Here is a 24,311-nt window from a genome sequence, read left to right as displayed (position 1 = left end):
AGAGGTGTTGATAGAAACTTGGCTTACCAGGCTCTAAGGGAGAGATTGACTATCCTTGTCTCTGAGGGCGGAGATCCGGGGGAGATCTCTGAGGTCAAACTTCGCCTTAAGCAGCAGCAATACGACCGGCTGGCTTCTTTGGCTTTGGAGAGGGATCATGGTAAGTACCACTCGCCTGACCCTTACCAGAGTTTTAAACAAAGTTCAGCGCTTAAGACGGTCATCGGTCTCAGGGATGGTTCGGGGTCTCTGGCAAAGTCCAGGTCGGAGATCCTAGCCATCGCTAGAGAGTTTTATGCTGATCTGCTTGGGGAGAAGCCACTTGACCAGACAAGGATGGAAGACTTCTTGGATTCCACACCGGGTCTGGGAGATATTGATATTTCTGCCATAGACTTGACAGCGGAGATTACTGCAGATGAAGTAGCAAGAGCCATTGGTGGCCTTGCGCCTAAAAAGACCCCGGGTCCAGATGGACTGACGGCTGAGTTTTACAAGGCTTTTGTGTCCATTCTGGCTCCTCAATTGGCTGGAGCTCTTAATGATTGCCTTGCTGAGGGTCGGTTACCACCCTCCATGAGGCAATCTGCGGTAATCCTGCTGTCAAAAGGTCGTGATCCGGAGATGATTGAGAACTGGCGTCCCATCAGCCTTCTCAACGTCGACAGGAAGATCCTGGCGAAAATTTTGTTCTGGCGGTTGTCCCAGGTGACAGATGTGCTTTCCTGCCATCAGCACTGCTCTGTTGTGGGAAGGAGCACGCTCTCAGCACTGTTAGCTGTCCGGGAGGTCCTGGAGCGATGCAGAGCTGAGGGTTGGGGAAAGTACCTGCTGACGTTGGATCAGTCCAAAGCTTTTGATCGGGTCAATCACAAGTATCTGTGGCGGCTACTTACTGTGTATGGTTTGCAGGGGAGGTTTGTAGATTGGTTGCGAACTTTATACAAGGAGGCTGAGAGTTTTATGCTGATCAATGGATGGATAGGCCAGCCTTTTGAGGTGAGCTCGGGGGTCCGCCAGGGTTGTCCGCTGAGTTCCCTGCTGTACGTGTTCGCCATCGACCCCTTCGTGAGAAGGCTAGAGGGCAGCATGCTTGGTGGGGTTCCGGTGGGCATCTCTGGGAACTCATCTTTGAAGGTGGTGGCATATGCTGATGATGTCACTGTGGTGGTCTCGGATGCAGAGGAGGCGCTGGTGGTTGCTGAAGAGATCACCCGGTACTCATTGGCATCTGGTTCCAAGATTAATCCGGATAAGTGTGAAACTCTCTGGATGGGCAAAGATGGAGAGTCCTTTAGTCTTCCCGGATCCTTTCCCGTGCCTCAGGATGAAATCAAGATTCTCGGCATCAAATTTGGCCCAGGCGATTATGGCCTGCGAAATTGGGTTAGCAAACTATCAGATGTCGACAGGAAAGTGGTTCGCTGGAAAGGTTGGAGTTTGACCTATAGAGAAAGGATTGACCTGATCAAGACTTACCTGATACCAATATTGTTGTATGTCAGTTACGTCACGATTTTGCCAGCATCCCTGTATACCAGGGTCAATGGCTTGTTTTTCCAGATGTTATGGGGAAACAAGCTAAACCATGTGCGTAGAAATATTACCTATAAAACTAGACGGGAGGGTGGCCTAGGCATGGTCAACCCGATTGTTTTCTTCTCCTTAATTTTTATTAAGTACAATATTGGTAGTATGTTAATGGAGAACCCGCCTGGTTGGGTAGGGATCTTTCAGATTTGGTGTGAGCCTTACCTTGGGGAATGGAAGAGCGGTGGCCCAGTGAAAAATCTGAGGAGGCGTCATGGCTACCTCCCGGCCTATGTCTTGCCGTGTTTGAAGAAACTGTTGCAGTGGGGATTGACAGTGGAGGACATCAAATCGGTCGACAGGAAAGCCCTGTCGGCATGGGTGGTGGACTCCTACTTTCCTGACTCACTGGCCTTGAGGGATTGCCCAGGCACAATTTTGGAGGAGGGATTGCGTTTGTTGAACTCGCCGCGGATTCCGAACAAATTGTGGGACATCGCCTGGCTTACCTTCCAGGGCAAGCTTTACGTTAGAGGGCTCATGAAGTATCGGGATGTGGAGGAACGTGGTTGTCCTCGGCAGGGGTGTGCTGTTGAGGAGACCATGGACCATTTCTTGATGTCATGTCCCTTTAATGTAGAAGTTTATAATCAGGTGGGGAGGGTTCTGAATATCCCGTTTCTGGCGCATCTTGGTTATGCCGAGTGGGCCTATGGAGCTTTTAATCAGCGCCAGGGTTATGATTTGTGCACTTTGTATATAGTTAGTCTAGTGGTCAGGAGACACTTATGGTTAGCACGGTGTGATTTAGCTATTAGGAAGAAAGACTTGCCCGTCCAGGTGGTGGTGAGCACTATTCTCGGTGAGGTGGGAACCATTCGGTACTTGGAGAGGAAGAAGCTGGGGAGAGGGGCTTGGATTCTGGCGTGGCAGAATATCAAGCCTCCTTGACTTGGTGGAAATCTCTCCTGGGTGCAGCTTACTGTCTCTTTCTCTTTTTTCACCCTAGATTTTGATTTTTCTTGATTTTTGAAGTATTGGCCGCAGGCACACAGGGAGCATCCCTTTGTGTTTCTCTTTATGTGTAGGTGAGGTGTTGTCTTGTCTTTAGGTATTATTTTAGTTTCTGTCTTGTCCTGTGTCTTGTCCTCAGTCTTATGTTGCTGGGTATTCTTGGGCGTAAAAGTCCCATGGTATGTGTGAGGTGTGTATGGTGTTTTGTTGGTGCTGTCTTTCACTTTTTTGGAGTGGGATATGTTGTATTTTTTGTGGTTATGTTGGTTATGTTAGTATGGATGGTAGTGAATGGTGTCTCCCCTAATACGGTACATTGTGTTGTTTTCTTTTATTGCTTATGGTACAGTGCAAGTGTTGTTCTGTTTCCTTTCTATATATATACATGGAATATACATGGGATAAAGCTTGTCCTTGATTTGTTGTGTTTTATTGCATACCTTATTTTTTATATTATGTGCATTGGAGTTATCCTTTCAGCCTTATCATGGCATACCTTTTAACCTTATTTATTATTTGTGTATGCTTCGATTTACTTTAATAAAAATTCACAATCTAATCCCTACCATAGTCATACGTCAATCGTAGTCTATGGCCAATTTTTAGGGGGAAGCCAATTGACTTATCTGTATGTTTGTAACGATTGTGGAACTTTCTCCGTGATCAGCGCACAACGCGTGCGCTGACACGGCGGAAATCCTCCACAAGCGTATATTTGCAGGCACCCAGCAAAAGGTGCTACGCACCCATAGAGGGAAAATTCCTGTCTGCAGATGGTGCTGGGGAGTGCAGAGGAACCAATCCTCTGTACCTCCACAAATGCCAGACAGGAATTGTACGAAGCGCGGAACGCAATCGCAAAAGAGGCGATTGCGAATGAGACGAGCAAAGGGACAGGTTGTATGTGTGTGCGCCAACCTAGTCGCCACCCCGCGACAGTGCACACACAACAACAGATATGAAACAGGAACGCGATCGCGAGAGGTGCGATCGCCAGACGTGACACAAGGCAGATCAGAACAGAATACGAGGTTAGCAAAGGCACAGCAAATAATACAATGAGGAGATACGGAAAATAACAAACGCTAGCTAACCGCGAACACCGCACTCATTCGCAACAGTGCACGCGGTTATGCGCGGTCTCCACGTGATAAGCACAATAGAGACAAGCACGCCTAACTAACCATTAACAGAAAAACATGAAACAGAGGACGCGAGCGCTTGCTTAACGGTTACCTCACCGAGCCTCCAGCAAGCGTAGCAGACAAGACAGACACACGAAAACAGGGACAAGCGAGAGATAGGATCCACAGCACTAGCAAAAGTGGCTAGCGCGATCCAGGTACAGTGTAGCAGAACAGAAGGATCCACAGCACTAGCGGAAAGTGGCTAGCGCGATCCCAGGAGACAGAACAGAAGGATCCACAGTGCTAGCGAAAAGTGGCTAGCGCGATCCAAGGAGACAGAACAGAAGGATCCACAGCGCTAGCGAAAAGTGGCTAGCGCGATCCCAGGATCCACGGCGCTAGCGAAAAGTGGCTAGCGCGATCCAAAGAGACAGATCAGAAGAGATAGCTGGTAGCAACCGCTGCACCAGCTATACTCCAAGAACAGAGATCAGAACGATTTCCTTGTCGACCACCGCTGGGACAGGACAATCGCAACAGACAAACAAAACAGATAAACAATCCTAACTGCACTAATGAAAACCTGCCTAGCGCAGATTCATTAATACTCTAAACTGATCTTCAAACAGAGAGCATGGCTGACACTCCACCGGGAGTGTTACATAGGACCAAATCCTTGTGAACAGCCAAGCATTGTGGGACACACATAGTACTTATAGTACACGCCTCCAATGAATGTGGCCAGGCAATTTGCATGACAACGTATGCAAATTCCTCTGCAAGCACAAGCTGCAAAACTGACAGAAGCTCTTCTTTCCAGAGTTCTGCAGCATGCAAACCTACACAATGGTCAAAAAGCTGCCTGCCTGCACAGGCAGCTGAGAAAATCATCACAATGTTTTTCAAGATGTGGGAGGAAACCAGAGTGTCTGGAGGAAACCCACACAGACATGGGGAGGGCATGAAAACTCCATGCAGAAAGTACCCTGGATAATGGAGAGCAGTGATCATGCCAAAGCATTGGGATGAGAGATGCAGGTGGAAACAAACCAGGTCCTTCTCTGAACTAGCGATCTGCCCATTTTGTGAAATCTGCAACCCTTGACTTGGATTCTTGTAAAAAGGTTGGGGCCACAAGCTATTGCTCATTTAGCCCCATGAAACGTTCAGGTCTTGTGTTTATAAGTAGGTCTGCTGGTAAAAGCCATACGCCATTTTGTATCTTGGCTTCACAATGTAATATGTCTATGGGCAGTAAAAGTCAGAAATTCTTATGGTGGGGAACAGACACCCTTGAGCTCCCACCAGTGGATAGATTTGATTGTTTGTAATGTTTACTTTGCCACGTTGATCCTCAAGTACAAGGATGATATATAAACCATATGTTGCCTTAATACATGGCCTACAAATATATGAAATTAGACCTTTTTTTTTTTTTTTTTTGAACATCTACTTTGCATAAAAAGAGGCAAACGCTAGCAAGTCACTATTTATATTGAGTGATTTGGTTATTGTACCCAGTGTTTACTGTGATATTTTCCATCATACTTGATAGTTACTTTTCAGTGTCTGCTTTGAACCATAGATAAGGTGACATTCTCAGGGGTGGCAGCACATTAGATCAGTCAATCTTGTTTGCTCATATATGCATTCTCTTCCAGTATATACAGTGTTGTGGCTTTGCTTAGTAGAAGCCTGGTTAATCACAACAGTACTTCCATACATACGGAAAAAAATCTCCTAATATTTCAAACCAGAAAAAAAGAATAGTATGAGGCCTTTTTTTAATTGGTTTGAAAAGGAGAGCCTGTGAAGGAAAAGAATTATCTGCCAAAATATAAAAAATAATATAAAAATAAAGGAGATTCATTATGTGAAGGACACGGTACCCTTCCGCTGAGCTGCGATTCAGCATGGTAAGTACTCATTCTTAATAGGTTGTGTGCAGAGCATGAAATATTCCTATGCCACCTCATCTAATGAGTGCTTGTACTCCTGTGGGAGGATGACGGGAGATCGAGGGAAGATGAACTAACGAGAGCGACTTCACTTATACCTACACCGGAAAACTCAATCCGTTCATTCTCACTGATAGGGACACCCCTGAAGTTTAGAAAGTCAAACCTGTTTAGGTAAGTGTCCTAAATACAAATGAACCTATGCAGGTGTTGTTTGAATAGGCTGGAGGCCACGTAGGTAATGTAGCAGACTTACCAATAAAACAAAACTTAAAACAATTGAGGTTCCGGTATGATTCATTAGAATGGGTTACCACTACCTTTGCTGTTAAACAGATTCTACTCCAAGGAAACGGGTGAATGTGGCGAGTTTAACAGAACGGCTTATTGTGTAAGTTGGAGATGTTAACGCTGCAAACCTCACCATGTTGTTGGCTTAAACATTTCTAAAGTCCTGCTGTTTGATTATTTGCTGACAGTTTGACTCCCCAGCATGAATCCTGAAAAACACATAAGATGTATGATAAGTTCATAAGTAAGCAATGCTGCAATACAAGCAGTTCTTTCTTGTTCCTCATGGTGTTCTGACGCTAGAGCAGGGGTAGGGAACCTATTGCTTGGGAGCCAGATGTGGCTCTTTTGATGGCTACATCTGGCTCACAGTTAGAGGTTGATTAACTAAGCTACATTGCTCATAAAGTGCAACTGTGGCAGCGCAAGTAAAATTTTCAAAATAGTGCAATGCTACTGCCATAGCATGCACTACTGCCTTACTCGCCCAATAAGCTGCCTGTCACTCACTTGGCAGGCAGCCTATTGGGCCAAAGTGCGGGGATCTCGTCCTACAAAGTGAATCAACCCCCAAGTCAGCTAGCTAATTGTACAAGCTGTTAGTCGGTATTTCTCCTGTCTGGCTTTCGTGGAAATTGCTGATGTTGATGAAACCCAAGAGAAGCTGAAGACTTGTCTGACACTTCCGCTGCCCAGAGGATCAACTGTATACACATCACCATGGCAACAGGGACATGAGTCCTCTGCTCTGCTGCGCATGCACACTGCCCTAGTTTGAAACATATGGCTGGCTCTCACAGAATTACATTTTAAAATATGTGGCGTTCATGGCTCTCTGAGCCAAAAAGGTTCCTGACCCCTGCTCAGCCTGTAGTCTCTACTATATATTATGTCATAAGTTGCGCAAAAGGTGGATCAGCGCTTCACCAGGCCGCCTCCGAATGGCCTCCAATCAGAGGTGCGCTGAGCCCCCCCAGAAACTGCAAACGCACCTTGAACCCAAACAGAAGCTCTGCATATACACCAAAAGCAAGGCTGTTAAGTGGGAGCAGCTGACCAAAAATGAATCAAATTAGTACATGGCAAGGAAATGAGCAGCGCTACTTAAAAACAGATAAGTGCCTACCTGCAAGAGAGTGCAAGCCCCACATGTGGGATAATATACACACCTAGCATATACATGACCTGTCTACCACTGAAGGATGTTGGTTTTCTGTAACAGCTTGCATGCAACTTGTTAAGTACTCGTCCCTCCCACTGCGGAGAAGTCATCCTTGATGGGAGGGGACCTAACACTAACTAAATCCTAACCTATGCATATGCATAGCCTGGGTGCGCCACCAAGTAAAATTGAAAATTGCGCAAAAGATGGATCAGCGCATCACCAGGCCGCCTCCGAATGGCCTCCAATCAGAGATGCGCTGAGCCCCCCCAGAAACTGCAAACGCACCTTGAACCCAAACAGAAGCTCTGCATATACACCAAAAGCAAGGCTGTTAAGTGGGAGCAGCTTTTTCTGCTTATCATTATCTATATTTGCTTTATGTAACCATTAAAAACCCTTCATATATGTTGGTAGCCCTCTAAATGCTAAAAGCTGCACCAAATAATGGTATGTACAGCATTGCTATTCTACAGTATACACTGCACACTCTTTGTAACACGTTTGGAAAGTTGATGTAGCACAAGGTGGAACCCTTTTACATGTACACATAATAATGGAATCTTTCTGCTCCTGTAATGACCTTCTGATGTCCTTACTTGTCTTCTAACACTTAGCACTTACCTTTACACAGTGCCCATCCCTCAGTACCCTATTCATTACCTACAAATAAGTTACTGTCACCTCCAGCTGTCGGTTGGTATCTTGTGTCCTTCAGCTTATAGATTGTAATCTTTATAGGGCAGGGTTCCATTCCTTTGTTTTAACACTTCTTGTGTTTGCACATCAACACATTTTTACGGTGGTGTGTAATACACCAATGCTTTAAAATAATAATAATAATAATAATAATAACAATAAAAATATTTCTTCAACATATGTTAAGGAATAAGGGATGAAGCGGTGTCATGCAATCAGGGATCTCGAAAATGTCAGCCTGGGCACTTCCTCTATAGATGTTAAGTAGCTGAGTGTAATGGTCTGCTCAGCTGTCTGCACGGGCAGACGGCTGTGTGTCCATTCCTTAAGTCTGATGGCTGCAGGTCTCTGGAAAAGAGACCTGCCTGTGCTTTGCAAATTTCACACCTGCTCTGCTGCTGAGCAATTTGCATACACTTGTCATGCAAACGGCCTAGCTGCCTCCTTTGAAGACTTTCAGTATAAATACCATGTGATCCCAGAATCCTTTGCTGCTCATAGAGGTTTGTTCCTGCTGGACTCACCTGGAGTGTCAGCCACTGCTATCTTAGTATAGTTAATTCCTGGGGAGTGCTCCTTGCATTCCTATTTAGTGCAGTCAGTTTGTGTATAATTTGTACTGCCTATTCTGTCCTGTCTTGTCTGTCGCGATTGCGCTGTCGCCAGCGGCGGTTGATAGCGAATCGCTCTGTCTTGTTTGGATCGCACTAGCCTCTAGCGGTAGCGGCTGTGCATCCTTCTGATTTGAGTTCCTGGAGTGTAAGCTGGAGCAGCGGTTGCTACTGGCTACCTCATCTGTCTGTCTCGTTTGGATCGCACTAGCCTCTAGCGGTAGCGGCTGTGGATCCTTCTGATCTGAGTTCCTGGAGTATAAGCTGGAGCAGCGGTTGCTACTGGCTACCTCATTTGTCTGTCTTGTCTGTTTGTGCTCATTTGTGTTACTTGTGGCTAGTTAGGGTGGCACGCTTATCACTGGGCACCTAACGCGCGGTGATCGTGCAGAAAACGCGTTCGCTGTTGCGAATGAGTGCGGTGTTCGCGTTTAGCTAGCGTTTGTTATTTTCCTTATCCTCTGATTGTTGTTTGCTGTGCCTTTGCTACTCTCGTGCTCTGTCCTGCTCAGTCTGGTGTCACTATTTGGCAATCGTCATTCTTGCGATTGCGTTCCCACTTCGTTTCCGCTGTTGTGTGTTCACCGTCGCTGGGTGGCGATTAGCTTGGTGGACACACATTGATTCTGTCTCTGTGCTCTCTCTCTTTGGGGGCTATCTTGCCTTGTGTTGCTTCTTTTCGTACAATTTCCATCTGGCATTTGTGGCAGAACAGAGGGTTTATTCCTCTGCACTCCACAGCTACATCTGCCGGTGGAAATTCCCCTCTACTGGTGCTTGCACCAAAAGCTGGGTCCTATTATTTTGACATGCTTGTGGAGGACTTCCACAGTGTCAGCGCACATCTTGTGCGCTGACCACGGAGATATCCCACAATCGTTACACTGAGACTATAGAAGCAATTTTATGTAACTTGTTAAATAACCAATGAGTTATTGGTAGCCTTGTATCTTGACTGACCCACCAGTGATGTAACTATAATCCATGGGGCCCCCAGAAAAATTTTGATGGGGTTCCCCAATATTCACACCCTTTTTCTTGCCTCCCCTTAGTGCCCTTCGCGGCCTTGGGACCAATCTCACAAGGGCCATAAAACAAGTGTGGCCAACTGGCCATCATAATCTTCATACCCATAACAAGTGTAGCCACAACAACACCTGATCTGAAGGGAAGGTTAATAGTTAGAACCCCCCACAGCTCGGGGCCCGCAGGGGCTGCTCCCCTCTAGTTATGTCCCTCAGACCCCACCCAAAGCTGTAAGCTGGAACCTCTAACGACCCAAGGTCATTAAAGGTTCCTGAGGCCCAACTAAGGAGGCTTCAAGACTTCAATGCAAGTTTATCCATCCCAGTGCTCAGCCTACTTTACCTCAGCCATTTTGTGGTGTTAGTGCAATGAGTATAAAAGCAGCACAGATCATAAGCTACTATACAAAGGTCTTCAACATGAAAGAAGAGCTGAGGATTTCATTAGCTTCTCAATAGGCACAGCACAACGATAGAACGTTGTGTCAAATGTAGTGTTGCTCTCACCAGTAATCACGAGTGATTACGCATGATTCAAATGAGGTTTAATTGGCGCAGGGGGTTATTTACCCACAATTCCGCCATCCGCACTGCGTTCCAAAGAGCTTGCACGAGTCCTATTGGTCGCGTTGCAAGCTTCACACCGGCGCACTTCCTCCTTCAAGCTGGAAGGAGGAAGTGCGCCATTGTGAGGCTTGCAATGCGACCAATAGGACGTGTGCAAGCTCTTTGGAACGCAGGGCAGAAGGCGGAATTATGGGTAAGTAACCCCTTGCATCCCTGCCGCACACCTGCGCCAATTAAACCTCATTTGAATCATGAGTAATCACGAATGATTACTCGTGAGAGCAACACTAGTCAAATGTAATAGTCTTGAACATAATACAGTAATGCATGCAGCAGTTAATCATTAAAAGTCTGTGACTATTGACAGAGAGGCATATATGGAACATGCAGTGTAAATGTGTAACAAGGTGCCTGTTATATACACACTCACACACACAGCATTTCTTGGCATTTACACAGACATATCCACCCACAGCCAGACAGACATGTCACACTTGTAGGTACATTGCTCAGCTCCCTACGTCTGCTTATTGGACAATGAATCTGCAGTATGATAATGCTAATGTATTGTCCAGCAAAAATGCAGGTGACACCAGAACAGTAAAGTTGTAATAGATTATAGTGTTGTCACCTGATAGCTGTACAAACACGTAGAGGAACAAATGCCACAAACCGGCTGAACACAAAATGGTGCATGTAAATCTATTGCAACAGTGTATTAAACAGTTTGATTAGGGCTTCCACTATAATCTGATAATCCTTTGCTATTTCTATTCCATTAACCACAAACAGGAAAGGAAAGCATAGAATAGTTCTAAATATATTTAGTACTAGCTGGACGCCCGACATTGCCCAGGTATGTATTTGGCTGGTGTTGGCTCTTCCTAACCCTGACACACAATTACTTAATGACCAAGTATGTGAGCTTTGCAGTCTTTGGCATCAATACTTTGCAATAAAATAAAATTAATCTGATTGGATGTGGCTCCACCCCTTTTCTGAATTTGAACCCCAATCACCCAATGGCCAACTGTACCAGGAACAGGTGATTAACAATGCAAGAATGGCAGCAATTAAATATTCCCCTTAAAAATCAATAGGTGGATTTTGATTGGTTTTTATAGGCTCCACCCACTTTTCTGAATATTAATCCCAGTCACCCAGTAACCAACTGTGCAAAGTTTGAGAACCCTACCATTTACAATGTACGAATGGCTGCAGTTTACATTTGCACAATGAAATTTGTATTTTTCTCCACCCACTTATTTCCTAACATTGTTCAGGTATGTATTTGGCTGATGATGGCTCCGCCTACTATTTCTAACCCTAACACACAATTACTCAATTACCAAGTTTGTGAGCTTTGTTGTCTTTGGCATCAATAATTTCCATTGAGATTAAACAAATCTGATTGGCTGTTTGTGGCTCCACCCCTTTGTCTGAATTTGAACCCCAGTCACCCAAAGACTGATTGTATCAGGTTTACAGCTTGTGCCATTAACAGTGCAAGAATGGTAGCAATTACATATTCCCCTTGAAAATCAATAGGTGAATTTTGATTGGCTTTTGTAGGCTCCACCCACTTCTCTGAATATCAATCCTAGTCACCCAGTGACCAATTGTGCAAAGTCTGAGAACCCTACCATTAAAAGTGTAAGAATTGCTGCAGTTTACATTTTCTCAGTGAAATTTGCATTTGTCTCCGCCTACTGATTGCCCGATTATGTATTTTGCAGGTGCTGGCTGCGCCCACTTTTCCTAGCCCTAACACACAATTAATCAATTACTCAATGACCAAGTTTGTGACTTTGCGGTCTTTGGCATCAATAACCTGCATTAAAATGAAACAAATCATATTGGCTGTGTGTGACTCCGCCCTGTTTTATGAATGTAAACCCCAGTCATGCAATGATCACGTGTACCAGGTTTGAGGCTTGTGCCATTAACAGTGCAAGAATGGCAGCAATGAAATACTCCCCTGAAAAATCAATAGGTAATTTTTGATTGCCTTTTGTAGGCTCCACCCACTTTTCTGAATATTAACCCCAGTCACCCAGTAACCAACTGTGCAAAGTTTGAGAACCCTGCCATTAACAGTGTAAGAATGGCTGCTGTTTACATTTTGCCAGTAAAATTTGTATTTGTCTCCGCCCACTTATGACCCGGCATTGCCCGCGTATGTATTTGGCTGGTGTTGGCTGCGCCCACTTTTCTAACCCTAACGCACAATTAATCGATACTCAATTACCAAGTTTGTGAGCTTTGCTGTGTTTGGCATCAGTAATTTGCATTGGAATGAAACAAATCTAATTGGCTGTTTGTGGCTCCACCCCCTTTCTGAAATTGAACCCCAGTCACCCAATGACCAACTGTACCAGGTTTGAGGCTTGTGCCATTAACAGTGCAAGAATGGCAGCAATGTAAATATTCCCCTTGAAAATCAATTGGTTTATTTTAATTGGCTTTTATAGACTCCACCCACCTTTCTGAATATTAATCCCAGTCACCCAACGACCAACTGTGCAAAGTTTGAGAACCCTGCCATTAACAGTGTAAGAATGGCTGCAGTTTACATTTTCCAGTGAAATTTGTATTTGTCTCCGCCCCCTTTTTGGTTATGCAAATAAAAAGTATCCTATACTTTATTCCAGGTAATGTACTATGTGTGTGCCAAATTTCATTCAAATCCGTACAGCCATTTTTGCGTGATCGAGTAACAAACATCCAAACATCCAAACATACGGACTTTCCCATTTATTATATTAATAGGAGGATAGGATAAACAGCGGTGGAGCTTTGGGCCCCAGTGCAAATTTTACATTGGGCCCCCAAGGATTCTATACACAACAATTCATATGGTGCCACAAAACCTCCCAAGGACAACCACAGTATGAGAGATGTAAGCAAAGGAGTGGAACAGTTTGTTAATTATTACCACTATTCAAAGCCTACAGTATATAGAAATGTAGAAATGTTCATTACCAGCACAGCATCTTTGAAGAGCTAATACTGAGGTTCAGGGAGGGACCCTATTGGGCCCTTATGGTCCTAGAACCCTGGTGCAACCTCTGCATCCCCTGTTGCTGTGCCACTGAATATAAATTAACATGTTTACGTAATTGTGATATATACAGTGGGATGCAAAAGTTTGGTCAACCTTGTTAATTGTCATGATTTTCCTGTTTCCTGTTGTTGTTGTTGTTGTTGTATAAATCGTTGGTTGTTAAGATAAAAAATGTCAGTTAAATATATAATATAGGAGACACACACAGTGACATTTGAGAAGTGAAATTAAGTTTATTGGATTCACAGAAAGTGTGCAATAATTGTTTAAATAAAGTTAGGCAGGTGCATACATTTGGGCACTGGTGTAATTTTATTGATTCCAAAACCTTTAGAACTAATTATGGGAACTCAAACTGGCTTGGTAAGCTCAGTGACCCCTGACCTACATACACAGGTGTATCCAATTATGATAAAGAGTATTTAAGGGGGTCAATTGTAAGTTTCTCTCCTCTTTTAATTTTCTCTGAAGAGTGGGTCTTAAAACAACTCTCAAATGACCTGAAGACACAGATTGTTCACCATCATGGTTTAGGGCAGGGGTCTCAAACTCGCGGCCCGCGGGCCATTTGCGGCCCGCGATACAATATTTTGTGGCCCCAAGGCCCCAGAGCTTGTAGGGGCCCCCAGTGGCTACAAGAGGAAAAAAAAATTTTTCAAATCGGCCTTATAGTTTTTGAGAAAATCGATTTTAAAGTTGCAAAGGAAAAAAATACACATTTAAAAACCCGCCGACTTTAATGGTTAATAGCAAATCCACCTTAAATGCTAGAAACCCTAAATTTGCAGGATATGTTAAGGAGATCATTAGGAATAAGAGGAAAAAACAATTTTTCAAAAAGACCTTATAGTTTTTGAGAAAATCGATTTTAAAGTTTCGAAGGAAAATAGTATACTTTTAAATGCGGTAAATGTCACTTTTAGTAGCAAGCCTAACGGTAGTGTAATTTTACATGTATCAAAAGAAAGAGCAATACATTTCCTGACAGAGTTTCCAGGGGGTCCATACGCAGCCGCAGCGCTTTGGCCAGGTATCGCTATACAGCCGTAATATGGCTGTATGAAGATTCCTGGCATTTTTTCCTATTTTCCCAATTTTTTTTTTTATGTTTAGAGTGGGCGGGCAGAGGCGGCGATCCGCCGCGATTGACGTCAGGAGGGGCAGAGCTGAAGCTGAAAGCTCTGCCCCTTCCAGGAAATGCCGGCGGATTGCCCCCGGGGCAATTTGGGGGCTCTGCAGCCCTCGTTTTGCGGCGGGGACACGTGAACTCCCTTATGCGGCCCAGCCTCATCCTGACTTTGCCTCCTGCGGCCCCCGGGTAAATTGAGTTTGAGACCCCTGGTTTAGGGGAAGGATACAGAAAGCTGTCTCAGAGATTTCACCTGTCTGTTTCCACAATTAGGAACATATTGAGGAAATGGAAGACCACAGGCTCAGTTCAAGTTCAGGCTCGAAGTGGCAGACCAAGAAAAATCTCGGATAGACAGAAGCGACAAATGGTAAGAACAGTCAAGCCACAGACCAGCACTAAAGACCTACAATATCATCTTGCTGCAGATGGAGTCACTGTGCATCGTTCAACCATTCAGTGCACTTTACACAAGGAGATGTTATTTGCGAGAGTGATGCAGAGGAAGCCTTTTCTCCACCCACAGCACAAACAGAGCCACTTGAGGTATGCTAAAGCATATTTGGAAAAGCCAGCCTTATTTTGGAATAAGGTGCTGTGGACTGATGAAACTCCAAAATTGAGTTATTTGGGCATAAAAGGGGCGTTATGCATGGAGAAAAAACAACACAGCATTCCAAGAAAAACACCTGCTACCTACAGTAAAATATGGTGGTGGTTCCATCATGTTGTGGAGCTGTGTGGCCAGTGCAGGGACTGGGAATCTTGTCAAAGTTGAGGGACGCATGGATTCCACTCAGTATCAGCAGATTCTGGAGACCAATGTCCAGGAATCAGTGACAAAGCTGAAGCTGCCCCGGGGCTGGATCATTCAACAAGACAACGACCCTAAACACTGCTCAAAATCCACTAAGGCATTCATGCAGAGGAACAAGTAAAACGTTCTGGAATGGCCATCTCAGTCCCCAGACATGAATATAATTGAAAATCTGTGGTGTGAGTTAAAGAGAGCTGTCCATGCTCGGAAGCCATCAAACCTGAATGAACTAGAGATGTTTTGTTAAGAGGAATGGTCCAAAATACATTCAACCAGAATCCAGACCCTCATTGGAACCTACAGGAAGCGTTTAGAGGCTGTAATTTCTGCAAAAGGAGGATCTACTAAATATTGATTTCATTTCTTTTTTGTGGTGCCCAAATTTATGCACCTGCCTAATTTTGTTTAAACAATTATTGCACGTTTTCTGTAAATCCAATAAACGTCATTTCACTCCTCAAATATCATTGTATGTGTCTCCTATCTATATATATAATAGAGTAGGTGCCTCAACCATCAAGCAAGAAGAAGAAGTAGCGCCCTGCCCCCAGGGCCGGTCCAAGCAAGAAGAAGGGGCTGGTCCAAGCAAGAAGAAGAAGTAGTGCCATATCAAACCAAGGGCGAAGAGGGATAATTTGCATATTCAGTAGCAGTGCATTGTGGGTAACCACAAATGTACACTTATAGCTGAAATATTGCAGATTTGCTTCTGTTTTAGGGAGGCAAATTACACCAAGCTTTTCTTTTTTTAGTAGGAAGGCTTTTTGGTCCCTTTTATCCCCCTATACATTCCGAGTGGTTTGGGTCACCCTGAGCTGCTTGGTTACTCTGTTGTACTGGTCCAAGCCCTATCTCATACAGCTGTATCAATCCCTGCCATGTACTGATGAGGACCAAAAGTCTAAAATAGGCTGTCTACATGTGGGTTTGATATGACTGTGTAAAATTTAAAGCTATATGCTTGCTATACACCAGTGGTCCTGGATGCTTGCTTGGCCTACCAAGGGTGAAAAGGGATAATTTGCATATTTAATAGCAGAGCATTGTGGGTAACCACAAATGTTCACTTATAGCTGAATTATTGCGGATTTCTTCTGTTTTAAGAAGGCAAATTACACCAATACAGTGGCGGCATTGCAGGAAGTGACAACAGTGGAACGCACGCTGGAATGCGGAAGAGGTGAGTCATCCCAGCCCGCTGCCTCTTACTAATAGTGGCGGCTGCTGCTGAGCTTAAGCAGGAGGGGGAGCGCACATGGGGGACCCAGGTGAGGGAGGGGGGGTCCTGCTGAGCTTAAGCTGGAGGGGGAGGGAGGGGGGTCCTGCTGGGCTTAAGCAGCTGCAGTGAGGAAGGGGGGGTCCTGCTGAGCTTAAAAGAGACACTGAAGCGAAAACAAAAATATGATATAGTGAATTGGTTGTGTACTATGAATAATTACTAGAAGATTAGCAGCAAAGAAAATATTCTCATCTTTTTATTTTCAGGTATATAGTGTGTTTTCTAACATTGCATCATTCTATATTATGTGCAGATTACACAACACTCAGCATTCAAAATGAGTCTTTCAGAGCAGTCTGTGAAGTAATGAACTCTCCTCTGCCAGAGGAAAAGTAAACAGTTCAATTACAGTTGAGATAATAAAAGTCAGATAACAGCCCTCTCCACGACTAAGATTTAGTCGGAGAGTTAATGGCTTGTTTACATAGAGATAACAACTGGAGTTTCTTAACTCTTCCTGTACTGGAAACAATTAGACTGATGTATCTGATCTTAATGTTTTATTTCTTAGCTGTACTACACATACAAATCATAATATCATAATTTTTTTTCCGCTTCAGTGTCTCTTTAAGCTGCAGGGGGAGTGCACATGGGGACCCAGGTGAGGGGGGGTTCTGCTGAGCTTAAGCTGGAGGGGGAGTGCACATGGGGGACCCAGGTGAGGGAGGGGGGGTCCTGCTAAGCTTAAGCTGGAGGGGGAGCGCACATGGGGGACCGCCGCTGTGCCCAATACCCCCTTCCTGCCCTCCACCCCCTTATGCGGTGTATGCTACGCCGTGGGTCGGCTAGTATGATATATTTAACTGACATTTTTTATCATAACAACCAACAATACAGGAAAATCATTACAATTAACAAGGTTGCCCAAACTTTTGCATCCTACTGTATCAGGTTCTCTTTAACTCTGCCTAAAGTAACAGTATATCCATTCTTGGTACCAAGCAATCATATGCATAGCTAGAGATTATAGGGCCCCATAGCAGAATTAAGATGGGGCCATCAGATCTAGGCAGTCTTGACTCTTGAGCAATGCCACCTACCCCTATCATATGGGATATGAGTTGACTAGGCAATTTACATTCTTATGCAATGTACACTGCAAACAGTCTATGGGATAAAGTCAGAGGGTAGAGAAACACAGCAAAATTAATAGTTTGTACATCAATTACAACTTGGGCCCCCTACGCTCCAGGGCCCCATCACATGTTGCTATGGCTATTGCTACACCCCTGAAAGCAATTTGCATTTTTGAAATTAGTTTACCAGCTAGTAATGGCTAATCTGCTGGCAGAGATCTTTACATTATCAGGCATAGCCCAAAAAAGGTAATTTTGCGTACAAGTGCTTTTGGAGAAAGGCAATGTACTAGTTAGCGCCAGTCTGTCTCTTTACAGGATAGTTACATTATAATTAGAAAAAAAACTGCTACTACAGAAGTTAACTTTCAACACTCCTTACACAGATATGTCCAATTTTAATGTCAGTTTTAATTGCTTGGCATTATGATAATTAAAGTCACTTGGCGCCTTCCCTGACCTTTGTCCCCTGAGTGATTCACACAACGCTTGTGGCTTTTGCTTTGTCTTTAAACATTTTATTAACAATAACTGTTTCAAAAAAAAAATGTTGCTATCCTAAAGGTCTCTATAATTACCTACAAATGTAATTGTAGAAAAAGCAAATTATATCTCTGCGCATTGGCCTTGAAGACAAGAGTTAATTTTTAGTTTCTGACCAAGGCAATGCTAATTAGCCTCCACTCATGGCTTTGTAGGGGAGGATGGCATCTGAGAGCTGAATGCTACAGTAATGAAGGCACACCGCCCGCCTGCCAAACAAATCAAACCTCGCTGCATTAATAAGGGCCCTTTCCAGCGCATTTATCATCTATTAAAAGTGCACCAGTTTGTAAAATCATCCCACCTTCCTACACGTGGGCTCATTTATTTTCTGCATGGATTCATTCTGAGCCGGACCCACCTTCTCGCTGAGAGGTGACAAGGCAGTCGGAGAAGCAACACTAATTGAGGCATCTCCTGGGATGGTAAGAGAAAAGGGAAATCGGAAGAAGGTAATTAGACAGAGCTTGCTTGGGCTGGGTATGTACAGTGGAGCGGAGGTGCGTATTAAAGGCTGTTAGCAGCAGAGAATATACAGGGAGTAGGGAGTATTGAACTGTGGAAAAGTACCCTTGTTATACCTGAGAGGATGAGAAAATAATGAGGATTGCAGACACTGGAGTGTTTTCTGCAGCCAAGCGTCTGGAAAGAGTCGGGTGAAGGAGGAGAGGAAAAAACTTTATCTGAAAACTCAGCACAAGACTTTTAGTGAAATGCAAAGAGCCTTTTGGCTTCTCTCGCCTCGGAATATTTCATTTCATTTTGCGGATCGCTGGTGGATAGGGACTCGGAATGCTAAATAAGAGTCAGGACCCTCTGCATTGTGATTCAGATATGGGTCTGCTGTATCTGTGACTGCCCGGATTCATGTATTTCTAGGTGAGCACTGAGCACAGAGGCCAGACTTTGCTACAGGTGGCTCTCAACACTGCAGTCTCACTGCTCCCGCTGGCAAAGAGTCTCAGTTATACTGCTGCACTCTGTGAAGTCACTCACAGTAAAATATAGTCAAAGCTTAGTACAGTGCCCATAGCACATGGAGTAGAAACTCTGGCATATCTCAGTTAGGCATAGAATTATATTGGTTAGCTGGCCGATAGACAGCTACACCCAGCAAACACATCATCACTGGTGCTCACTGATCATTAAGGGACAACTGTAGTGAGAAAGGGTTGTTTGACCTCTGTACTCGACAGAGGGAGCGATCTTGGTAATACTGATGTAAAGTATAGACAAAGTATGTTAGTTGGTGCTGCTCCTTTAAAAGCCTTTCTGGGTGGTAAAGATATCTGTAAAGGACAAGGGGGAAAAAGGAAGGGGAGGGGAGAGCGCACTCAATAGACAATTTGAGAAAACTGGTTAGCCAACCGTGGAATAATCTCACCTGAGATTCTTGCCGATTAGCCCATATGGGTTGGTCGGCTGAAGAGCTTTTGTCCCACTCAGAAGCGGGGACCAGGTCTTTCCAGCGATCTTCCTCCACAAGATGTACCGGCACATATGCTCCTCCGTCCACTAAACTTCAGTTCTGGATCAGATGTATTTCCACTCCTCACAAATGCTACCTACCACTATAGGCAGGGCCGGTTCAAGTAATAATTGGGCTGTAGGGAAAAATTAGCCTGGGGGCCCCCCAACAGACACCCCCGACCAAAAAGTGTCATTTGTTGCAGCCAAATTTCCCTCCTGACCCTCCCCCAATCACCTCCCAACTTAACAGACTCTGCAGAGTCCCTGGGGAGCAACAGCTAAGATAGGGAGGGACACCTTGGGGGCCTCTACAGGCTCTGGGGCCCTGGGGCAATTGCCAATTTTTTCCTATGGTAGCTCCGGCCCTGGCTATAGGCGGCCGCATTTATGCATAGGAATGTCTTCACAGAGGTGTCTTGGATGTGCAGGAGGAACCAAGTTTGTGCCTAGATTACTAGCTGCTCTGTATGCTTTACACTTGTAAGCCACAGGCTGCAGGAGCTCTTGGAGCCAGCAGCTGGCTCAGTGTGTGTGAGGAGTAATGGCTGGAGAAACTCCACTCTGCTCTGCGTGTCTCGCACAAGCAAACAGCAGGCAGCTGGAGGGAGGTTTGTGAGGTAGTGCGAGGTAGAAAGGATAAAAGGCGACTGCCGTGTAGTGTAGTTAAAAGTATTTATTCTAATAAACAGCTCAACTCTCTTTCATCAGGCTAAAGTGTGTAGTGAGAGGTATATGGAGGCTGCCATACTTGTTTCCTTTTAAGCAATACTTGGGTATCCTGTTGATCCTCTTACTTTAATACGTTTAACCATAGACCCTAAACAGGCACGCAGCAGATCAGGTGTTATGACAGTATTGTTAGAACTCACAAGATTGGCTGCATGCTTGCTTCTGGTGTGATTTAGACACTACTGCAGCCAAATAGATCAGCACGGCTGCCAGGCAACTGGTATTGCTTAAGGGGAAATAAATATGTCCGCCTCCATAATATACCTCTCACTACAGTTGTCCTTTAAGGCTGGTTTTATAATGTACATATAATACAACCAAAAACAATACTTGCCCCACCCTCCTCACCCATTCTCTCTCTCTCTTTCTCTCCTCTTTATTATGTAAGGCACAGATGATAGCGACTCCAGTCGCCCCTACCTTCCCACCAGGTCTGAGTTTAATTACACTGTTTGACATACTGCTATGTTGTAAACCAACAACCATTGTTATAAACTGTAAAATCTGTTATAAACTGTAAAATCTTTCCAATAAAAACGTATTATAAAAAATAAAAAACAATACTTGCGGTTACACACACAAAGAAGCAACTGACCAATGTGCACCTTTGTTTCCAAACATTATGTACTTCGGTGTGTGTGCTTCTTGCAATGCACTGCATGTTCTGCGCTATAATAATGGAATCTGCTCCAGCATAGCACAAAAGATAAGGTGTGAGCAGTGCCGGATTTAAGCCAAGGTGACATAGGCCATGGCCTAGGGAACCACAGGATCAAGGGGCGGGTGGCCAGCAGGCTATACTAGGGAAGGGTGGGAGGGGCACCTGGCTACCTATACTGGAGGGAGGGGTGGTCGTCAGGGTAACTTTACGGAATGGGGAGGGTCATCTGGCTTCTTATACTAGAAGGAAGGGGGGAGGGGTCATCAGACTATCTAAACTGGAGGAGGAGGGAAGTGTTATTTGGCTACCTATACTAGAGGTGTGGGGGAAAAGGGTCATCTGGCTGTCTACAATAGCGGGAAGGGTCAATGGGCTACTTATACGAGGAAGTGTCATCTGGCTACCTAAATTGAAGGAGGGGAGGGGACTTCTGGTTACCTATACTGAAGGGGGGCGGCTGCTGACAGTAGCCTTGGTCAGTAAAGAGTGCAAATCCGGCCCTGGGTGTGAGCTATTCATAGACTATAAATCCCACTTATCTTATAGTGCAGAAATCAGTGTCTGTTACAATGCAACCAGGGTGTAACAAGGTCCCCAAAGCAAAATTGTCATAAGGCACCTCCCCCACCAGTCACGCACACATGCCCCCTCAAACAGAGCCCAGGGAGCAGTGTAATATTTACGTGGTCCCACTGTGTTTGGTCTCCTCTTCCCAGCAGCTGCACACAGGGCTGCCTTCAGGGAAGTACAGGAACTACAGTTGAATGGGGCCCCAGCACAGCCTGGGGCCTGAACAGTGGAAGTGCCACTCCCGCAGCATGAGCCCTTTCAGCCACAGGAGCTGTGCGGTGAAACATCGTTGCTGCCAGCTGCTGTGTGCCCCTTCAGCCCCTGCTGCATGACTGGAGGAAAAGTGGCAATTCAGAGGGGAGGACTACACCGGCAAAATGAGGCTTCACCCAGTATGGGGCCCAGAAAATTCTGATGGTGGCCCTGGGGCTGCACACTGTGTGCTGCATTGGTACAGTGTAACAATTGTGGGATTATCTTCGTGGTCAGAGCACAAGATGTGCGCTGACACTGCGGAAATCCTCCACAAACGCCTGAATAACAGAACCCAGCTGTGGTGCAATGCACCTGTAGAGGGAGAATTCCCACCAACAGATGGAGCTGTGGAGTGCAGAGGAATAAAGCCTCTGCACTGCCACAGACGCCAGACAGGAATTGTACGAGGGGAAGCAATACAGGGCAAGATAGCCCCTAGTGAAAGAGAGTGAGCACAGAGACAGAATGTATGTATGTCCACCAATCCAGTCGCCACCCGGGGATGGTGAACACACAACAGTGGAGACCAAGTGGGAAAGCAATCACAAGAAATGGCGATTGCTAACAGCGACACAAGACTGGATAAGCACAGAGATAGAATGTATGTATGTCCACCAATCTAGTCGCCACCTGGCGACGGTGAATACACAACAGTGAAAACCAAGTGGGAAAGCAATCGCAAGAATGGCGATTGCTAACAGTGACACAAGACAGAGTAAAGACAGAGCATAGACGTAGTAAGAAAGACACAGTAAACAATAATGATCAGAACGCCAAAGAAAATAACAAACGCGCTATCTAAACGCGGTCTCCGCACGAGAAGCACAACAGAGACAAAACACGCCAACCCTAACTATCAAATGAACTCAGAAACACAAACAAACAAATAACAGAAACGCTTGCTAATTGGTTGCCTTACCTCAGGCAACAGCAAGTGTTTGCTCCAGACAAACAGACAACAGGAACAAGTCAGATTGGATCCACTGCTCTTCCACAAGAGCGAGTGCGATCCGTACAACAAGACAGACAGAAGGAGTAACCAGCAGCTACCGCAGCCGAGGTTAAACTCCAAGAAAGAATACAGAGAGATCCGCTGCCTCTAACGCTAGGGCGAGTGCGATACAAACAGACTGAACGATTCACTATTGCCAACCGCTGGCGACAGTGCAATCGCAAGGACAAGACAAAACAGAATAGGCAGTACAAATATAACACAAAGCTGACTGCCCTAAATAGGAATGCAAGGAGTACCCCCAAAGGAAAACTACTCTAAGCTAGCAATAATAGCCTACAATGAGCAGAGGGCTGAGACTCCAGGTAAGTAAGCAGGAACAAACCATCATGACCAGCAGGGAATTCTGGAGGAAATGGTATTTATACTGCAAGTCATCAAAGGAAGCAGCTAAGCAATTTGCATGACAAGTGGATGCAAATTCCTCACCAGAACAGCACCTCTGAAACTTGCAGAATTAAGACAGGTCTCTTTTCCAGAGACCTGCAACACTCAGACCTAAAGACTGGTCAAAAAGCTGTCTGCCTGTACAGACAGCTGAGCAGATCTTTACATACAGGAACATATTACACTGCTCCCTGCACTTACTCTGCATGGTGGAAGGAAGTCGGAGCAGGGCTCGTGATGGCCATAGGGGCTATTATTACTCCAGTAAATACAACACAGCATGTCATTGTGAAAGCACCCCTAATGTTAAACATACTATATATACTTATATAAAGCTCTGCATTACATTGTGCGTACTTTCTGCTATACATGTGTTTCTTATTTTAACATCAGTAACCATTGCTAATCAGAGCCAGGACAAGGTCCTCCAGCACCCAAGGCTGAGACACCAAAGTGTGCCCCCGTATCCCTCCCACCTCAGCTCTCAGGGCTGGTCCTAGACTTTTTGTTGCCTAAGGCAAACTTGTGAGGATGCACTCCCCTACCGATTTGGAATGATGGCACAGCATCCGACAATTTTACTCTGATTCATTGAACTCAAATGAAACACTGCTGCTCTCCTGCCTCCCCCTCCTCACTCACTGTCAGACTCCTCACACAGCACAATAAGCTGGTTTTCCCCAATGATGACCTCTTCAACTTGCTCATAGTACAAAAATGCTCGCAAAGATCGCGCACAAAGTATCGTGTGCAAAACCCAGTGTACGCAAAACCTTATAGGTGCATCAGATGCGCCGTTTTCGTTGTACCCTGTGCAACGTTTTGCACGCACCGGGCTTTGCACGCGCAAATATTTGCGCACGATACTTTGCGCGCGAGCGCTACTTAGCGTGCACAAAGTTTGTTTAGGCGTGGTAAGGGGCTTTTCACTAGTGTTGGGCGAACACCTGGATGTTCGGGTTCGGGAAAGTTCGCCGAACATGGCCGCAATGTTCGGCATGTTCGGGCCGAACCCCGAACATCCCGCTTTTAGGGGCCCTATGGGGTCGCAGGCATAAGGGGGGAGCATGCCCCGATCGCGGGGGGGGGGGGGGGTCGGAAATTCCCCCCACCCCCTCCGCTAGCGCTCCCCCCTCTGCCCGCTTCCCCATACAAAAATTTCAAGAAGTACCTGTGTCCGGTGGTAGTGGGTGGCTGGCAGTGGGCGGCACTATGAAGTGACTGACTGAGGAGGAGGAGTCCGGAGAGTGACGCTTTGAGGGAGGCCGGGCAGTGGGCGGATCAGCAGTAGTACGGTACTACTGCTGAACCGCCCGCTGCCCGGCCTCCCTCAAC

Source organism: Hyperolius riggenbachi, chromosome 3 (genome assembly GCF_040937935.1).
Source record: "Hyperolius riggenbachi isolate aHypRig1 chromosome 3, aHypRig1.pri, whole genome shotgun sequence".
Lineage (NCBI taxonomy): Eukaryota > Metazoa > Chordata > Amphibia > Anura > Hyperoliidae > Hyperolius > Hyperolius riggenbachi.
This window is presented reverse-complemented; position numbering follows the sequence as displayed.